The sequence below is a fragment of the Ursus maritimus genome (assembly GCF_017311325.1).
Source record: "Ursus maritimus isolate PB19 chromosome X unlocalized genomic scaffold, ASM1731132v1 scaffold_X1, whole genome shotgun sequence".
Classification (NCBI taxonomy): Eukaryota; Metazoa; Chordata; class Mammalia; order Carnivora; family Ursidae; genus Ursus; species Ursus maritimus.
The window spans coordinates 8,073,588-8,082,045 of NW_024423319.1; the positions used below are offsets into that span (position 1 = coordinate 8,073,588).

Here is an 8,458-nt window from a genome sequence, read left to right on the forward strand (position 1 = left end):
GTGAGAAAACGGGTGAACAGTACAGGGATGTCTCTGTACTACATTTCCATCTTCCTGTGAATCCATAACTACATTGAAATAAAAACTTTTGAAAAAGGTAACCTCAAAATGCAGAGATATCCAGTGATCATGTAGGAGAAGACTCAACATCAAGATGTCAATTGTCTTCAAATTGTTCTGTAAATTTAATTCAGGTTCAATCAAAATTGCACCAGGATTTTTAATGGATCTTAACAAGATGATCATAAAGTTTATGCTGAAGAGTAAGGCACCAAGAATAGACGAAACAATTTTGAAGAAGAGCAATGGAAAGCAGATTATCAAGAATTATCACAATATAGCAATTAAGACAGTGTGGTATTGGCAAATGGATAAATAGATCAGTGGAACAGAAAAAAGAGCCTAAAAATAACTCCTATAAATCTGTGGGAAGTAGGTATATGACATTCATTGATTATACCTCATGGAAGAGGGGCGCCTGGGTGGCTCAGTCAGTTAAGCATCTGCGTTCGGCTCAGGTTATGATCCCAGGGTCCTGGGATTGAGCCTCACATCGTGCTCCTTGCTCAGCAGGGCGCCTGCTTCTCCCTCTGCCTGCCACTCCCCCTGCTTGTGCTCTCCCTCTCTGTCAAATAAATACAATCTTTAAAAATAAATAAATAAATAAATCATGGAAGAGGGGCACCTGGGTGGCTCAGTTGGGTAAGTGTCTGCCTTCAGCTCAGGTCATGATCTCAGGGTCCTGGGATCAAGCCCATCATCAAGCTCCCTGCTCAGTGGGGAGTCTGTTTCTCCTTCTCCCTCTGTACCCTCCCCTGCTTGTGTGTGCTCTCTCTCTCTCAAATAAATAAAATATTTTAAAAAATATATAAATCATGGAAGATATGATATAGACTATTCAATAAATACTATTAAAATTATCCATGTGAGAAAAGATAAAATTAGATAACATCTTCAAATCCTACCTAAGAATTAATTCAAAATGAATTAAAGATCTAAATGTTATTTTTTTTAAGTTTATTCATTTAAGTAATCTCTACACCAACGTGCGGCTCGAGCTCATGACCCTGAGATCAGGAGTCATACGTTCTTCTCAGTTGGAAGAAGCCAGGTACCCCAAAGCTCTAAACGTTAAAAGCAAAATTTTATAACATTTTGATGCAAATGTAGAATACGTTTATGATCTTGGAGTAAGGAAGAATTTCTTTTTTTTTTATTTTTTATTTTTATTCGACAGAGATAGAGACAGCCAGCGAGAAAGGGAACACAAGCAGGGGGAGTGGGAGAGGAAGAAGCAGGCTTTCCAGTGGAGGAGCCTGATGCGGGGCTCGATCCCATAACACTGGGATCACGCTCTGAGCGGAAGGCAGACGCTTAACCGCTGTGCCACCCAGGAGCCCCAGAATTTCTTAATCACACACGCATCCAAACTCACAAATTTTAATAGAAAAGACGGATAAACGTGACTGCATTAAATATTAAAATGTCTATAGAAAAAAAATGACACTATAAAGTGAGAGACAAGTCATACAGCGGGAGAAGACATTTACCACACACAAAATTGAAAAAGAAACAGCATCCAAAAGATATATAATAAATCCATTTTGAAAAGGCAACCAACCCAAAAGAAAAATGGGCAAAGAATACCAACAGGCAACGAACAGAAGGAACTGGAATGATCTACAAATATATGAAAAGATGTTCAACATCACTAGTATTCAGGGAAATACTTGCCAGATGGACAAAAATTGAAACTTAAAAGTTGCCGGTGGTAGGGTGTCATGGGAACACATAGACCACTGGTAAGACTATTAGTAAAAACTGGGAACAACCTAAATATCCATCAACTGGGTAATGAGTAAATTAAATGTGTCAATGGTTGTACTATTAGGTTTGCTGCTCAGCAGTGAGACAGCCTAGATCAAAATGTACCTGCACGGACCGATCTCAGGAAATAATGCTGAGAATGGGTTGACGGGAAGTGGGAAATAAAGGGAACTTCAACTTTTCCTTAAGTATTTTACTCTTTTTATCTTAAAAAAAAAAAAAAGTAAGTCGGGGTATCCGGGTGGCTCAGTCGGTTAAGCGTCCAACTCTTGGTTTTGGCTCAGGGTGTGATCTCAGGGTCGATGGGATCGAGCCCGCCATTGGGCTCCTTGCTCAGTGGGGAGTCTGCCTGAAGATTTTCTCTGTCTTGTTTCTCTCTCTCAAATAAATAAAAAAAAAAATCTTTAAAAAATGGAAGACAAAATAAATATGGTGGTGTATTTCCACTCTGCATGGGAAGAACACAAGTGCTTGCTATATTCTTCTCTGAACTTTCCTGTATTTTGAAAGCTCTCGGAATAAGTGAAAGATGTGGTGTGAGATGCTTCCAATAAATACTCCGTTTAGAGAACCATCGTATTACAGTAGTAGTAACTTTAAATGTTAACCTTCCCAGGAACACTTTCATTTTTAAAGAAGCTTGAGGCACTGTGGGATTTGCTGTCACTTATGAACTGTGGGACACAACTTCAAAGGGAGTTATCTTCCTCCCATGTGCTAGTCTCGCAATTTGAGTAAGTTGCCACCCTTTTGACTGAAAGATAGGCTCCCGTTAGGTTGGACAGTTCAGAGAGAACAGAACATTTTCCCCTTCAGTGATGCTTTCATTCTTTATAAATAAAACTGCATTTAAAACAACTCCACATGGAATAAAATGTAGAGCCAGGTTTATAGAAACATGGACACCTCTGTGCAAATAAAACCCCTCAAATTTTATCAAGCATTTATTCTATCCTGCTCATCATCTGAAGTAGACTTAACACAATTTAAACACTTCTTGGTTTGTCTGCAGAGTATCAGGTCTTGTCCAGAGCTCGGAGACTCCTACTCCCTTCACCCCAATCAACTCTGCCAGTTGTTTAAACGGCTCGAATCTTTCTGCAGCCACGGCTTTTAAGTGAGAGTCTTTTTATTGCTTTGGGCATGTTCCTTCTCCTAGCCAGTGCTCAGAATTTTAACTATCTAACTATTCAATTTCTCTCTGTCTCTTTACATGGGGGAGAAACTGGATTTCTGTTCCGCACAGCTTGGCAAAATCTAGCAGGGAGTGAGAGATTACAGCCAGATGTGCATCTGCATGTCAGAGGCAAGAAGGTCTGGGATGGTGCTTTTTCAATCAGAAGGGAGTCATTTTCCCCCTCCCGAAGGAGAGGGCCTCCTCCCTCCCATCAGATATTTGGCGGCTAGATGCGCACTGATTAATTACTGAGGTCGCATCTACACACAACTGGTTTTCTTAACAACAATCCTTCCAGTTCATTCCTGAATGTGCTTCTTATTTTTAAAAGAACTACCCTCCTTTCCCAAACCATTGAAATAGAAAATAGAAAAGTAGTTCAAAGAACAAAGCATAATTTTTTTAAAGATTGTATTTATTTATTTGAGAGAGAGAGAGAGAGTCAGAGAGAGAGAGAACATGAGAATGGGGAGGGTCAGAGGGAGAAGCAGACTCCTCACTGAGTGGAGAACCCGATGTGGGGCTCAATCCTGGGGCTCTGGGATCATGACCTGAGCCAAAGCCAGACGCTTAACCACCTGAGCCACCCAGGCACCCCTAAAGCATAATTTTAGAACGAATGATTCCACCACAATTTCTAATATTAGAAAATCAAGCACCAGTGGGAGGGGGTTTTCAGGGGCAGGGAAACACTTTGAGTACCCTTCCAATCCGAACACCAAGCCAATCAGTTATTCTATTGGCACATCACATGAGGTATCATTCTTAATATTTTCTGGTCAAGTCCAGAAATCCATTTTATATTGGAAAGGTAAGAAAACATAGGCATCCTTTCTCTGTACCCCAACAGCCCTCCATGTGCTTAAGAAAGAGAGTGTATCAAGTTCATTATTAATAAGTTCCTTTTTCTAGTTTGACTCATTACTGACAATTTCCATCTGTTTTCCAAGACATATGAGGTCCCCAATACAATCACTCCATGAAACCTACCCTGGAAACTGCCTGTTGGATCAATTCTCATTTCTAAGGAGCTCAACATGCAATGCAGCCGGTGTTAGAAGTAGTTGATTGCAAGAAGTATAATTATGGGTTCTCCAAGACAAGCTAAATTTGTGAGAATGGGTTGATAGTCAGTACTTTAAGATCCTATCTCCGTATCAGGGAAAATACTGGAAAGTCACAGATGAGCAGTAGCTCTGTGATATCAATGACAATTTGCTATGTAAAATTTGGGGGCAATCTAAATGAAAATGTGTGTACTACAGCTCTGAAAAGCTGCACCTACCCATCCCATCTCCCCAAGTTCATCTCTCTCCACTCTCCCAGATAACACACATCTTGTGGGCTGCTCCAATTCTCAACTGCGATACAACTGACAGATGATGTTCACGTGTGCGACATACTCCCACGGGTGTACTTGGGGACTACACAATTCTTGGCATGCCAGCTCTTAATTGGGCCCTTTTCTCTAATTCTCATTAAAACATACTGAAATGCAAGCAGGCACGAGTGATGCTGTTATTAGAAGGATAACCTTGAATCCATTCCAACTTATAACTACAGTAAATCATTTGGCAATGTTGGTATGTTCACGCCTATTAGCAACAAATTATTACATTAACACTTTACGGCCAATCACAACACATCAGCTGTGGCTAACAATGGCTCCTCTTGTCCTATCAGTGACCTGCCACACTCTCTCACGCCTCTGCACATGCTTTTCCCTCTGCTCCAAAAGGTCTAATACCCCACCTAATAAGTCCACAAAACAAGTTTGTTGATTGACCAAAGGAATGAACGAATGAAGTGCTTGCGACCTCAGATAAGCCTCCCACTGCGTTTATAACGTTCGCACATTGGGCCACAGCCACGCTCTGATGAAAATAATATTCTGTTACGAATAGGAAAGTTAACTGTGATTATGGGCAATTTTCTTAACCAGAAAGCATTGAGTAGTAAGATGCTTTGCAGCTGTACATTTTTATTAAGGACCGTTTAAATAAACATAAAACATGTTTGCCAGGAGAGGGTAAAAAGACGGATGTGAATTTCAGTCAGAAAATAGGTACATTCATTATTTTTTGCATTTGCCTTAAAATGTGCCCCTAAAAGAGCAATTATCCTTGGATGTCATTTTTGACCAGCGACAGGGACCAGAAATAGTGACTTAATTTAGGCAGGAGTTTGCTAGGACATAATATGGCTACTGTGCCTGGAGTCTTTCTTGGTCATAAAAGCAGTAAGGAAGTATGACATAACGTTGTGATGGTAAATCACAGCCCGAGCCATTTTGGTTGGCAGAATTTGAAAGACAAACATTACTTCAGGAGCAGAGAAGACGTGCCTAATTACCTCCGTGCCTGGGCTGGATTCCCTGCAGCGTGGGTCGTTCCTGGACTCAGGTGTGTCCACACGGCCAGGGGCCACGTGTGCAGGGGCAGTGTGGCCTCGTGAGGAAGTAGGCGCCTAGGGATGGGACAGCTGGCAGCCCCCCTCTGCTACCTCCTCTTCAGGGAAATCGGGCAGCTGAACCAAAGGAGAAGGCAGCCTCCACAGGCCCTGTGGAACCTAGAGGGAGTGAGACTGGGGAGAGAGGAGAAGCTGGTCCCAGCCACTCTGCCTGGGAAGTGGTGGGGACCTGAGCCCATCATATTTGTAAATCTTCCATTTTTACCTTTCTGCATTTTCAGAGCTCAGAAAGCTCCGTTCCTTTGTAGCTTTTGTTTGACACTGACAGCCTGAGGCCCCCCTCCTTCCTTGCTTCTCTGTTTCTGTCTGTCTGTCTCTCTCTGTCCCTTTATGGAAATCGGTTGCCCTCTCATAGTAGGGTAGAATATAGTAGAATCCCAGCAAGGCTTTCCCTGGGGTGTTCAGCCCTTTGCCAGAGATTTTCTTTTTTTCTCTCATTCCTCACATATAGTATGCCCTGAATCCCAATAATTCTCCACCTTTTGCTTTTTAATTGCAGCAACACACACAGAACATAAAATTGGTATTTTTTAAAAAAGATTTTATTTATTTATTTATTTGAGAGAGAGGGAGATAGAGAGAGAGAAGGAGGAAGACAGAGAGCTGAGAGTAAGGGAGAGAAGAGGGACAAGCAGACTCCCTGCAGAGAATGGAGTCCAATGGGGGGCTCGATGCGGGGCTCGATCTCAGGACTCCGAGATTGTGACGTGAGCTGAAATCAAGAGTCGGATGCTTAACCAACTGAGCCACCCAGGCGCCCTGACATTTTTTTAAAATCCAAAATGTGTTTATTGGGATAGTTTTCCACTCAACTTCATTTTGGGTGCTTTTAGTGCTGCTTCTGTCTGAAGGAACATCCTTCTGTAAGCCTTGCTTGTCCTCCTGTAGGCTGCAGAGGACAGTGGAGCAGCCAACGCACAAAACTACAGTTTGTGCGTGGCTAAAGACAGTAGTGATTCTGTAGTATCCCGGGCACTTCACATCCGTGAAGTGGGAGTTGGGGCTCTGCACCAGACGCTTCTTCTTGTGCTTCCTCTTCTCCTCTTCCAGGGATGGGTGAAGGAGGTCCTTTGTGAGGGGCATATTCTTGTGGGGCACTCGTCACCACCAGAAAGGCCATAAAATTGACAAGTTAACCATTTTTAAGTGTCCAGTTCAGTGGCATTAAGCGCTTTCACACTGTTGTGCGCCATCTTTCTCCAGAACTCTTTTCGTCTTCCCAGACTGAAACTGTACATATTAAACAACTCTCCTTTTGCCCCTACCTCAAGCCCTTGGCAACCACCATTCTACTTTCTGTCGCTAGGAATGTGACTACTCTAGGTCCCCCCACACAAGTGGAATCCTGTGGTATTTTTCTGTGACAGGCTGATTTCATTTAGCCTAATGTCTTCAAGTTTCACCTATCGAGTGCAGCAGGTGTCAGAATTTCCTCCCTTTTTTAAGGCTGAATAATACTCCACTGTATGGACGTACCACCTTTTCCTTACATTCATCCGTTGATCAAGACTTGGGTTGCTTTCACCTTCCAAACTTTCCTTTGAACTGTGGAAACATTAGGCATGAATACCCAAAATGCTGAAGCTCTCCAGTGCCCCATCCTCTGCTCTCCAGAATCCTCATCTTGGACCCCCACAGCCCCAGGTATTATTAGCATGCATACCAGCTGCTCAGTGGTTGGCACACTCTATTGTGTTTAATCTTCACAACAATGCAGTGAGGTGAGTGTTACTCCCGTATAACAGAGTCTTCTACTGAGATGTAGAAAAGCTAAATGACTTGCCTAGGCCAGTTAATAAGTAGCAGAGCTTGAATTTGAAACTCCCAGTCAGGTTTGTCTGACCGTGAAGCCCCTACTCGGAAGTACCACTCCTAGTGCCTACACAAGGCCCAGAGGCCCCTTGCTACCAGTTCCTTCTGTTTGGTTTCATATTGGGTTGGTTTGTGAGAAAAGTAGAGCTGACTCTACGCACTGGCAGACTGCTGACCACATGTGCCTGGAAGGGCCCTTTGGATCCTGAAATCCTGGTCACCCCTCTCTTGCACACACACATGCATGAGCGTGCGTGTGTGCGCACACGCACAGAGTTCTGAAATCATTCTACTCTGGGGGCTGTCAAGACTTCTCTATTGCTGTTTAAACCAGGCAGCAAGCATTATTGAGATGCTGGAATTTGTTTTAACTTTGTTCATCAATTAGCTGAAAGAAGCCTGGCCTAGACTAAGGACTTGGTTCATGTTCTTGGATCTGCTACTCTTCCATAAGTTATTTGTTTCATTTCCTCTCCAGAGGCCATCTGCTCTTGAATGGATTAATTAAAGAGGTCCCAGCATTTGAAAATGCTAGAAGAATTAGGCTTGAGGCTGTTGGCAGATGTTTACCTGTTCGTGTAAGTGTGCCTTAGAAGCCCTAGTGACACCACTTTCTACCAAGGAAAAGAAGGGTTGAGGGGCTTTGTGGCTGAGACTGGGGTGTGTGTGGAGGGGTGACCCCATGGAAGTGAGAAAAAGCCTAGTGGGGCTAGGAACTTGCAAACAGAAAACACGAACTCAATTGCCTCAATTTTGCCAGGAGCTGGCCAAGTCTACAGCTCTCTCTGACACTACCCCAAAGGCTGGCCAGAGTGGCTCTGTACATGCCGGTACCCTGGGCAGCAGCAGGCCCAGCTGGGTAAACAGAAGTACAGGAGCAAAACAAGCCAATAAATCACGGCACGGCTCTAGACTGCTCAAGTCCCCTCCTCCCTCTTCCTTTCCAGCTCCCCCGGGTCTCCCTATCAAGCAAATGGGCCCAGGTGTCCTTTGATCTATCTCCTTGCCCTTCACAAGGGAGAAACGTATCTATAGGAAGGGTGAGCTCAGCCCCATCTGTGACCTGCCCCAGGGTTCCTTGCAGGGAGCTGTGAGCTTCACACATCCAGCTGCTAATGGCAAAAGAGAGAAGTAGACATGGGGTGTTTGAGAAGCTTAAGGTTGGCCTATGGT

At 43.5% G+C, this 8,458-nt stretch overlaps 1 pseudogene; it reads right to left on the reverse strand.

The window, feature by feature from the left end:
• Positions 1-6,223: 6,223 nt before the first annotated feature.
• LOC121102234 lies at positions 6,224-6,749 on the reverse strand (annotated as a pseudogene).
• Between the last annotated feature and the right edge of the window lie 1,709 nt (positions 6,750-8,458).